Source organism: Schistocerca americana, chromosome 6, assembly GCF_021461395.2.
Source record: "Schistocerca americana isolate TAMUIC-IGC-003095 chromosome 6, iqSchAmer2.1, whole genome shotgun sequence".
In the NCBI taxonomy this organism is placed as follows: domain Eukaryota; kingdom Metazoa; phylum Arthropoda; class Insecta; order Orthoptera; family Acrididae; genus Schistocerca; species Schistocerca americana.
This window is the reverse complement of record NC_060124.1, coordinates 143,796,199-143,805,100: the sequence shown is the minus strand read 5'-3', so window position 1 is coordinate 143,805,100 and position 8,902 is coordinate 143,796,199.

The window sequence follows — 8,902 nt, the reverse complement described above, 5'->3', positions numbered from 1 at the left end:
AGGTTCGAATCCTGCCTCGGGCATGGATGTGTGTGATGTCCTTAGGTTAGTTAGGTTTAAGTAGTTCTAAGTTCTAGGGGACTGATGACCACAGCAGTTAAGTTCCATAGTGCTCTGCCATTTGAACCATTTTTTGTAAAATTAGATTTATTTTTGTACGGGAGCTCTTGAGAACTGGACTGCCATCTCGAATGTAGTCGCAAAAAATGAAATACAAAGTAATAATTTAAAAACAATAAAGTGCAGCTGTGAAACTTCTATTTACAAAAAAAAGGATTATCTATTATTGTTACAGTCAATTACTGCTAAAGGTACATATGTCAGCATAGTTTACTTATTCACCATGCCACAATAATATGACAACATTAATACTGAGTGTAAAAAATTACGTATAGAAAACTTTAGAGTATTTAGATGAGATAGTAAGCAACATTTTTTTTTTTTGTGTGAGAAAAACGTCACAGGTGCACCGTTTCCGTGATAGGGGTTCAAGAAGGTACTGACGCTAGTGATGTTCAAAGACGATATTTAAACTGCAGTCTTATGAATAATATTTTAGAGATTTTTCTGACCATCTGTGCATTTCTTTAAGTTGTCGGAGGTGAATCCTTTGGTAAGTAAGACATCGATACACACTTTAGAAGACCTGGTTGCTCACATGGCAGAAGCAGCTTGTAATTTTGAGTATGTTCAACAACCATTAGCACTCAGTTTCCAATTTCATTAATGAAAACGTTCGGCAATTTCAGCAACATTTCTAAAATAATCAAACGCAGCAGTTTGAATATCGTTTCGGAACATCACTAGCGTCAAATCTTCTAGGACCCCTAGCTGGGAGATTGTACATCTCTTACGTTTTTCTCATATAAAAGAATGCTTTTTTTGTCTCCTCTAAACACTCTAAAATTTTATGTACCTAGTTTTTTTTACATCCTGCATATCAATGATAACGAAGACAAACTGAGAAGTTTGTGGATCGATTACGGAAACTTAGGGAAAGCGAATTGAAGACTTAGATTTGTGGCTGAATTCTGGGAAAATGCAGTGCATTTGTTAAGGAAATCGCATACGAGACTCTAATGCGACCATTTCTAGAACGTTGTCCCGTCCAGTATGCATGACAACAGAGATCAAAAGAATCCAGAGACACTGTTCTAGGATCATAATAGGTGGGTATATCCGATATGAAAATGTAGTAGTATTGCGTGGGAAGCGTAAATGCAAATCCTTGAAAGAAATATGAATTCGTTCTCGCGAAACCCTCTTGGGTAAATTTAGAGAGCCTGATTTCGAAGACGACAGTGTGACCACTAAGCTGAGCCGTAATGTCTCTCACGTAAGGATCATAGGAATAAGACAAGAGACATAAGGCCAAGTACTTAGGCAAAACATCATCTACATCTACTACATCTACATCTACTCCACAAGCCACCTTGTGGTGTGTGCCTGGGAGTACTTTGTGTACGAGTGTGACTTCCCCATTTCCCTCTACCAGTCGCGTATGGTTCGCGGAAGAACCATTGCTTGTAAGGCTCCGTGTGGTCTGGAATCTCTCTGATTTCATCTTCATGGTCTCTCCGCGAGATATACGTAAGAGGAAGCATATTATTGGTTTACTCTTCTGGGAATGTACGCTCTCGGAACTTTAACTGTAGACCATAACGCGATGCAGAACGTGTCTCTTGGATCGTCTGCCACAGGAGTTGGCTGAGCATCTCCGTGACACTTTCGCGCTTATAAATGAACCTGTAACGAAACGTGCTGCTCTTCTTTGTATCTTCCATTTCTGCTTTGGCAGTACGAGAATATCGTAGGAAAGAAAATCGGTAGTATTGGTACAAAATATCCTCTCCCATGAACTGCACAGTGGTTTGGAGAGTATTTATTTGTAGGTGTAGATATGTTATTACAGAAGAATGTTGAAGATGAGATCGAGTTTCTAATGAACAGGTACTGGCACGAACGACGCAAAAAAAGTCTCTATAGCGCAGCTTGACTAAAAGATGGGACTGTTTGATGATGCACACCCTGAGATATGATTGAATGGTTAATTTGTAGTTTAGTAATTGAAGTATTACGTTGGTAGGTTCGTAACGTTTTTCCGTAAGTTTAAGAAACGCAACACATACACATAACAGAGACTTCATTCAACAATAAAATATCCCCCTTCACTGTTTACAACAGTCTGTCAACGCTGGGGTAACTTTTCGTCTGCGACTGTAGAAATCCTGTGCTTTTGTGGCGAAGAACTCGTCGAACCATGTTCGGAGCGCATTTTCGTCCGGAAAGGAAGTTCCATGAAGGTTGTTCTGGAGAGAGCGGAAATTGTGAAAATCTGAGGTAAGGTGTATAAGGTGGGTGCGAGATAAGTTCCCAACCCAACTCTTGTATAATATTTTTTGTCAGCCTAGCAGAATGCTTGCGGACATTATCGTAGAGTAGCATCACTTCTCGCTGTCTTCCTGGTCGTTGTTCTTAGATTGCGTCTGCAAGACGTCTCAGTCGTTGACAATAAATGTCAGCAGTGATGGTTACACCTCAGGGAAAGCATCTCGCAGTACACCACACCGTCGCAATCCCACCAGATGCATAACGTTATGTTCTGTGAATGCGCGCAGGTCTTTGGCCGGGGACTTGGTGCTTTGTTTGATCTCAACCGTTCCTTCTTTTCCTTGTATTGGCATAAAGACTCCTTTCCTGGTCGCCAGTAAAGGTCGGTGCCGTTCACGAGCCAGTTCACGATCAGCAAGGGGACATGCACATACTGTCACCCGCTGATTTTTGTGATTTCGGCTTAGAGCATGCCGTACCCATACAGCCGATTTTTGAACCTTCCCCACTGCATGCACATGTCGCACAATGGTGGAATGATGACAGTTCATCACATTTTGCCAGTTCTCGAGCACGCCGACGTGGATCATTGTGGATTAATGCGTTTAAACGATCTTCATCAAACCCTGAAGGTCTTCCTGAACGTGGAGAGCCACTAATGTCAAAACGATTCTCCTTAAAACGGGAAATTGCTGTGCTCTGTTCAATGGAATTATCCCCATACACGGCGCAAATGTTTCTGCTTGCCTCTGCTGCTGTCACCCCTTTAGAAAACTCAAACAGAAGAACACTTCGGAAATGTTCCAATGTCTCCTCTTGGCACTTTTTTTTATTTTTTAGCGTCCACAGCTCCACCCACAATCTCCAAATGACAAAATGACAATTTGTATACTCAAAAAGCAACAGTGGACTACAGATAAAAAATGAAAAACGATAAATGAACCAATAGCAACCGAAATACCAACATGCGAAACAAAAACGCTACGAACTTACGCACCAGCCTAATATACGGACGGTGAGAAACAAAAAAAAAAAAAAAAAAAAAAAAAAAAAATTGCAGAGGACTCCCAGTGCTAGAATACAATAAGCGGGATGTAAATGACGTACTTTGCAGAAGCTATGAAAAGACTTGCACAGGATAGAATATGATGGTGAGCTGTATCGAACCTAAAGGATACAATAACGAGATTATTAAATAATTATGGCTCGAATTTCTCTGCGAACAAGCTTTCTCGGGAATAAGAGTGTTAATTCTATCGATCTGCAGCAAGTGCCTACTGGAAGATTCCAGAGTATCTCGAGAACAAAAAAGGGAGGGTCCGTAATGAAGTGGGCGGCGAGCCTTATTAGCTTTCCCGAGTAAAGTAAGACGCAGCCCGAAGGCTCAGCTGTGAGAGGCGCGCGACCAGTCCTCATTTGCATGTCTGCAGCCGACGTGGCCTCCGTCTGCGGTCAGGCTCGCCGTTGCAAACGATCCCGCAGCCCTGTCACGGCGTGTCTGCGACGTTGTAGCTGCCACTGCAGCTGTCGCGAGCCCTCTTTCTTGCCTTTTTTTCTATTTAATCCCTCACTTGTCACAAATAACACTCGAAAAGCATATGCCCAAAATCCGGTTAGCATTGCGTTATCGTGTAATTTCTGTAGTACATGCTCGTGTGCTACACGCTAAAACCCTGGATCACAAGAGTCTTCTAGATGAGCATCGTTAAGACTTGGCCGAGGTACAGTACCACTGGTTGCGCACCGCACCAGTTGTCAGTGTAGTAATTGTAAGCGCTCCTGAACAGTCTAACTTCCTCGGGCGCCCGGAGAAAGACAATAATCTTAGTATGTCTGAAATTCCCGAACCGAGAAGAATTTATTATATATAAAAATACATTTTTTTTTGAATTTGTGCCGTGTACCAATTTAAGATCATGAAAAGCTTTACATAAAAGTTTCTAAAAATTCTCACTCCCCAAGTATCATATAAACCTGTCTTTAAGATGGATTAATCAACGGGTCCGTGACTTACGCTTACTGATAAATTTTACTTCAACTTTGTTCGAGGCATTCTTCTTAACAGTGGTTTTGCCAGTATTCCAGCCGGTTCCGGAGCTTTTTTTGTGGTTTTATCCGTGGTATCGATTGCCTAACTTCTCCTTGTGCATGTAAATGTATAATTTTGTTCCACCTATTATCGTCTCATAACTTTGTTCATGTTGTCTCACGAACTTACCATCTCATCCTCCTTCGAGTCGTCAGTAATCAATGTTTTCATCAGTTGCAGATCTGGGTCGTATGTTATAGTCTTTGTGATAGTGCTATACTTTCGTGCCTATTTGATGTAACGTTCATGCTTTGCGTCTTTGCTCCATAGGTCAAAAGCACTGACTCAGCAATGGCGTACCTTAAACTTACTGTTGTGCTTGTGGATTAGTTGTCTTGCCGAAGTGAAAAGCTCTATTCCTAGTGATTCATAGCATTTTATTATGGTGTCCTGTTGTTATGCACCGAGGGACATTCATTTGCTATACCCTAAAGTGAATAAAGCAGTGGAGATTATTCGCATAATGCAGCTGCATTATAGTGCAGCTGTCTTTGTGAATGAAAAATTTACGAGCGTAGAAATCACTTTGAAAGTGAACTTGTGTTTGCCTGTGACGACAGCTGTCTGGTAGGCCATCCACTTTGCAAACGGACAGCAGTATTAAGCCGGCTGGGCGAATCATTGGTAATTACAGTCGTGGAAGAAGTGAGTTGAACATGATACATGGTTTAGCATTTGCAGTAATCAACTATTCACTTAACTGTTGCAAATTTTATGCTGCTTGGGTACCACATCAACTGATAAACACAAATAGGATCGTCAAAATCACATTTAAACGTGTTGAAGAGGGCGGATTAGAACTTCTTAGTCATATATTAACCACTGATGAGACATGGGTCCATTAATAACAGGCCGGCTGGGGTGGCCGAGCGGTTCTAGGCGCTTTAGTCTGGAACCGCGCGACCGCTACGGTCGCAGCTTCGAATCCTGCCTCGGGCATGGATGTGTGTGATGTCCTTAGGTTGGTTAGGTTTAAGTAGTTCTAAGTTCTAGGGGACTGATGACCGCAGAAGTTAAGTCCCATAGCACCCAGAGCCATTTGAACCATTTTTTTAAAGTATCTGAATATATGACGGACGTTCAGCAACTAATGCAACACTTTTTTCTGAATGCAGGATTCCAGTACACCATATTAATCCCTATTCTTGGCTATAAAACCCTATTTTCGAACATAATCTTTGTTCAATATGACGGCCCTAGGCCACTTTTCTGGTAGGGCCTGTATGCCCGCATGGTACTACTCTACTGGTCGACGTCGGAGCCAACGTCCTACTGCATTAATAACCGTCCCATCGTCCACGTACTGCTTTCCACGGAGTGCATCATTCATTGGACCAAACAGATGGAAGCCGGAAGACCCGAGCTCCGTGCTGTAGGGTGGATGAGGAAGAACAGTCCAGTCAAGTTTTGTGAGCTCCTCTCCCGTGCGCAGACTTGTGTGAGTCCTTGCGTTGTCCTGGAGAAGGGAAAGTTCGTTTACATTTTTGTGGCGACGAACACGCTGAAGTCGTTTCTTCAGTTTCCTGAGGATAGCACAGTACACTTCAGAGTTGATCGTTACACCACGAAGGAGGATGTCAAACAGAATAACCCCTACAGACTCGCAGAAGACCATCGCCTTGACTTTACCGACTGAGGGTGCGGCTTCGAACTTTTTCTTCGGAGGAGGTGCGGTGTGGTGCCACTTCATTACTGTTTTGTTTGGTGTCACGATCAGCCTCGTAGCGTGCAAGCTGTTCCACTCTTTATGGTCTCCTGTTCGGCAGCGAGGAACCCAGCGGGCACACACCTTTGAATACCCTAAATGGTGGACGAGTGTGTCAGCACTACCAGCAGAGACCTCCAGTTGAGCAACGAGGCGTTTGATTGTGATGAGAGAGCCCGCACGCTCCAATACAGCAGGAGTCACACCTGTGTGCTGCTGGCCGGCACGTGAGAGATGGGACAGGTTTGTGCGACGCTGTTGCGACGACGACAGATGCCTCGTCCAACGACTCATGTGCTTTTGTTCACGGCCAGGTCTCCGTAGACATTCTGTAAGCGCCTGTGAATATCTGCAATGCTCTGGTTTTCCGCCAAAAGAAACTCAGTGACAGCTCTCTGCTTGGAACGTACTTCCGTTGCAGACACAATTTTGAAGGCTACGTATAGAGCCGCCACGTATCGGAACTTGGTGAAACTATAAGGACTGCAGCGGGAATATTCCACGATGTCCCACAACAAATTTCGCATTTTTTTTTCACCGAAATTGGCAGAGCAAAAAAACGGTGTTGCTTTACTTATTGTACACCCCCCGTATCTAGCTAGCCTCCGAATTCTTTGTTCTTTGGTTATGCTCTTCTGATAGAGTTTACTGCAATTCCTCGTCTCTTATCATAAAGTCTGCAGCATCTCTCTATCTAAAACGCCCTCTTCTAAAAAGGCATCGTCTCGCTGGCCTGTAGACCGATTTTTCTTTCCTGAACGCAACATATTTATTACTGTGCTAGTCGCATATAAGTTTTTGTTTGGATTCGTAATGGTTTTCTACTTTGATGCATCCTCTCCATGCTTAAGATGGGCACGGTCCTGGTATTCCAGCGCGTCGTCGGTTGTGAATACAGGGGTACGCACCGAATCTTGTTGCTCCAGAGGAATTCTGCTTATCGCCATACCAGATGCTCAAACTGTAACACAACTTTTGCTACATGCTACAAGTGCAACATGTTCAGAGAGTGTTCTTCCGTTAGACGTTAAGGCGATATTGTCTTCGGTTTCGTGCGTCACTCATTGTTCTAATAACATGTGAGGGTGAAACGAGGGATCTTCCTGCGGGCGCCCGAAGGTAAGGAAAATTTCAAATTTCCGTAATTCTTCAGGCTGCAACACTAGAGCATCTTACGCATTCTGCAAAAGTGGGGTAATTGCAGACTCCGGTACGAATCTCGTTAGCATAATAAGGCTTTACATTAGATGCTAGAGGAGATAACTTTATTTACTGTGCTCGTCACGGGAGTAGGCATGACAAGGTCACATCACCTACTGACAGGGTTAGAAATATGTGATAAACTACGAAGTTAGTAAATAATTCTGAAATAATATCAATCAGTAAACACGACTTTTCAGCTAGAATATTATTTATCGCTCTCCAAAAGGAAGTTCATAGTTAATAGTCACGCGAAAAGAGAGAACATTATAAGTGATTTGCCGTAAACAGTTTTCTTTTTCTTCAGGCACTGAAAAAACCTGTACGTCCTAACAAATGTGATCTGAAAAAAGAGGTTGGATCGCTCTCAAGGTATACAGACGCATATTTTATCGTGAAAACTTAAATATTTTACAAGATAAAAAGGTAATTATGTAAGATATATAAAATTATTTTACCTATGTAACGAAAAAGTTTATCGCTTGGTTTCCATAGAAAGGCTGCGCGGGACTAGCCGAGCGGTCTAGGGCTCTGCAGTCATGGACTGTGCTGCTGGTCCCGGCGGAGGTTCGAGTCCTCCCTCGGGCATGGGTGTGTGTGTTTGTCCCTAGGATAATTTAGGTTAAGTAGTGTATAAGCTTAGGGACTGATGACCTTAGCAGTTAAGTCCCATAAGATTTGAAACACATTTGAACATTTTTTTTTGTTCCCATAGAAACTTTCCAGGAGAAAGTTGTTAAGAAAATAATGAATATTAATTTTGGTAACAGATCTGTTATTCTGTCACCTCGGCATTGTGAGCACGTGACCACGGTAAGGAAAGTATATCATCGGAGCAATCGGAGCAGAAACGAGTGCGAAACGGGGGCACCATGACTGCTGTGGACAGCTTGAACGTTATTTCGGATCATCTGCATCCCATCCCATGCCACATGGCCTGAATCGCGCTCGGTGTTTTGAGGAACATGATAATGAACTCGCGTTGATATATTGGCCACGAAATTCGCCTGTCCTGAAACCGATGGAACACATCTGGGACAATATCAGTCGCCTGCTACGTCCCCACAAACCAGTGGCCTGTGATGTACGGAAATTGTGTGACATGTGTGTAGACCATTGCTGCCACATACCTCCGGAAACCAAGGATTTTTCGAATCCATGTAATACAGGATAGATGGTGTATTGCATTCCAATAGTGGACCAGCATGTCATTAAACAGGTGGCCGTAATGATTTGGCCCAAATGTATATGTTTAATGTCAACATCAATATCAGGTGTGACACTCACGGGTACGAATACACTCTCGTATTCGTTATGGCATCGGAAATAACAACCTTTTAACTGTCGTCTTGAGTAATTTCTTGCCACTCCTGAAAACATTCGGTGTCAGTTCATGAATATTGCTGGCCAAACACTGCTGTAAAAGTATACGTCTTCTCATAGCATCCTATGTTATATGATCTCAAATAAGAAGACTAGGCATGCCAGTCAAAATTCTGTACATCCCTCAGGACGTTGGTGCTGTGAACTGCAACATGGCGTCTTGCATTATCCTGCTGTAATTTGAAGGTTTATCG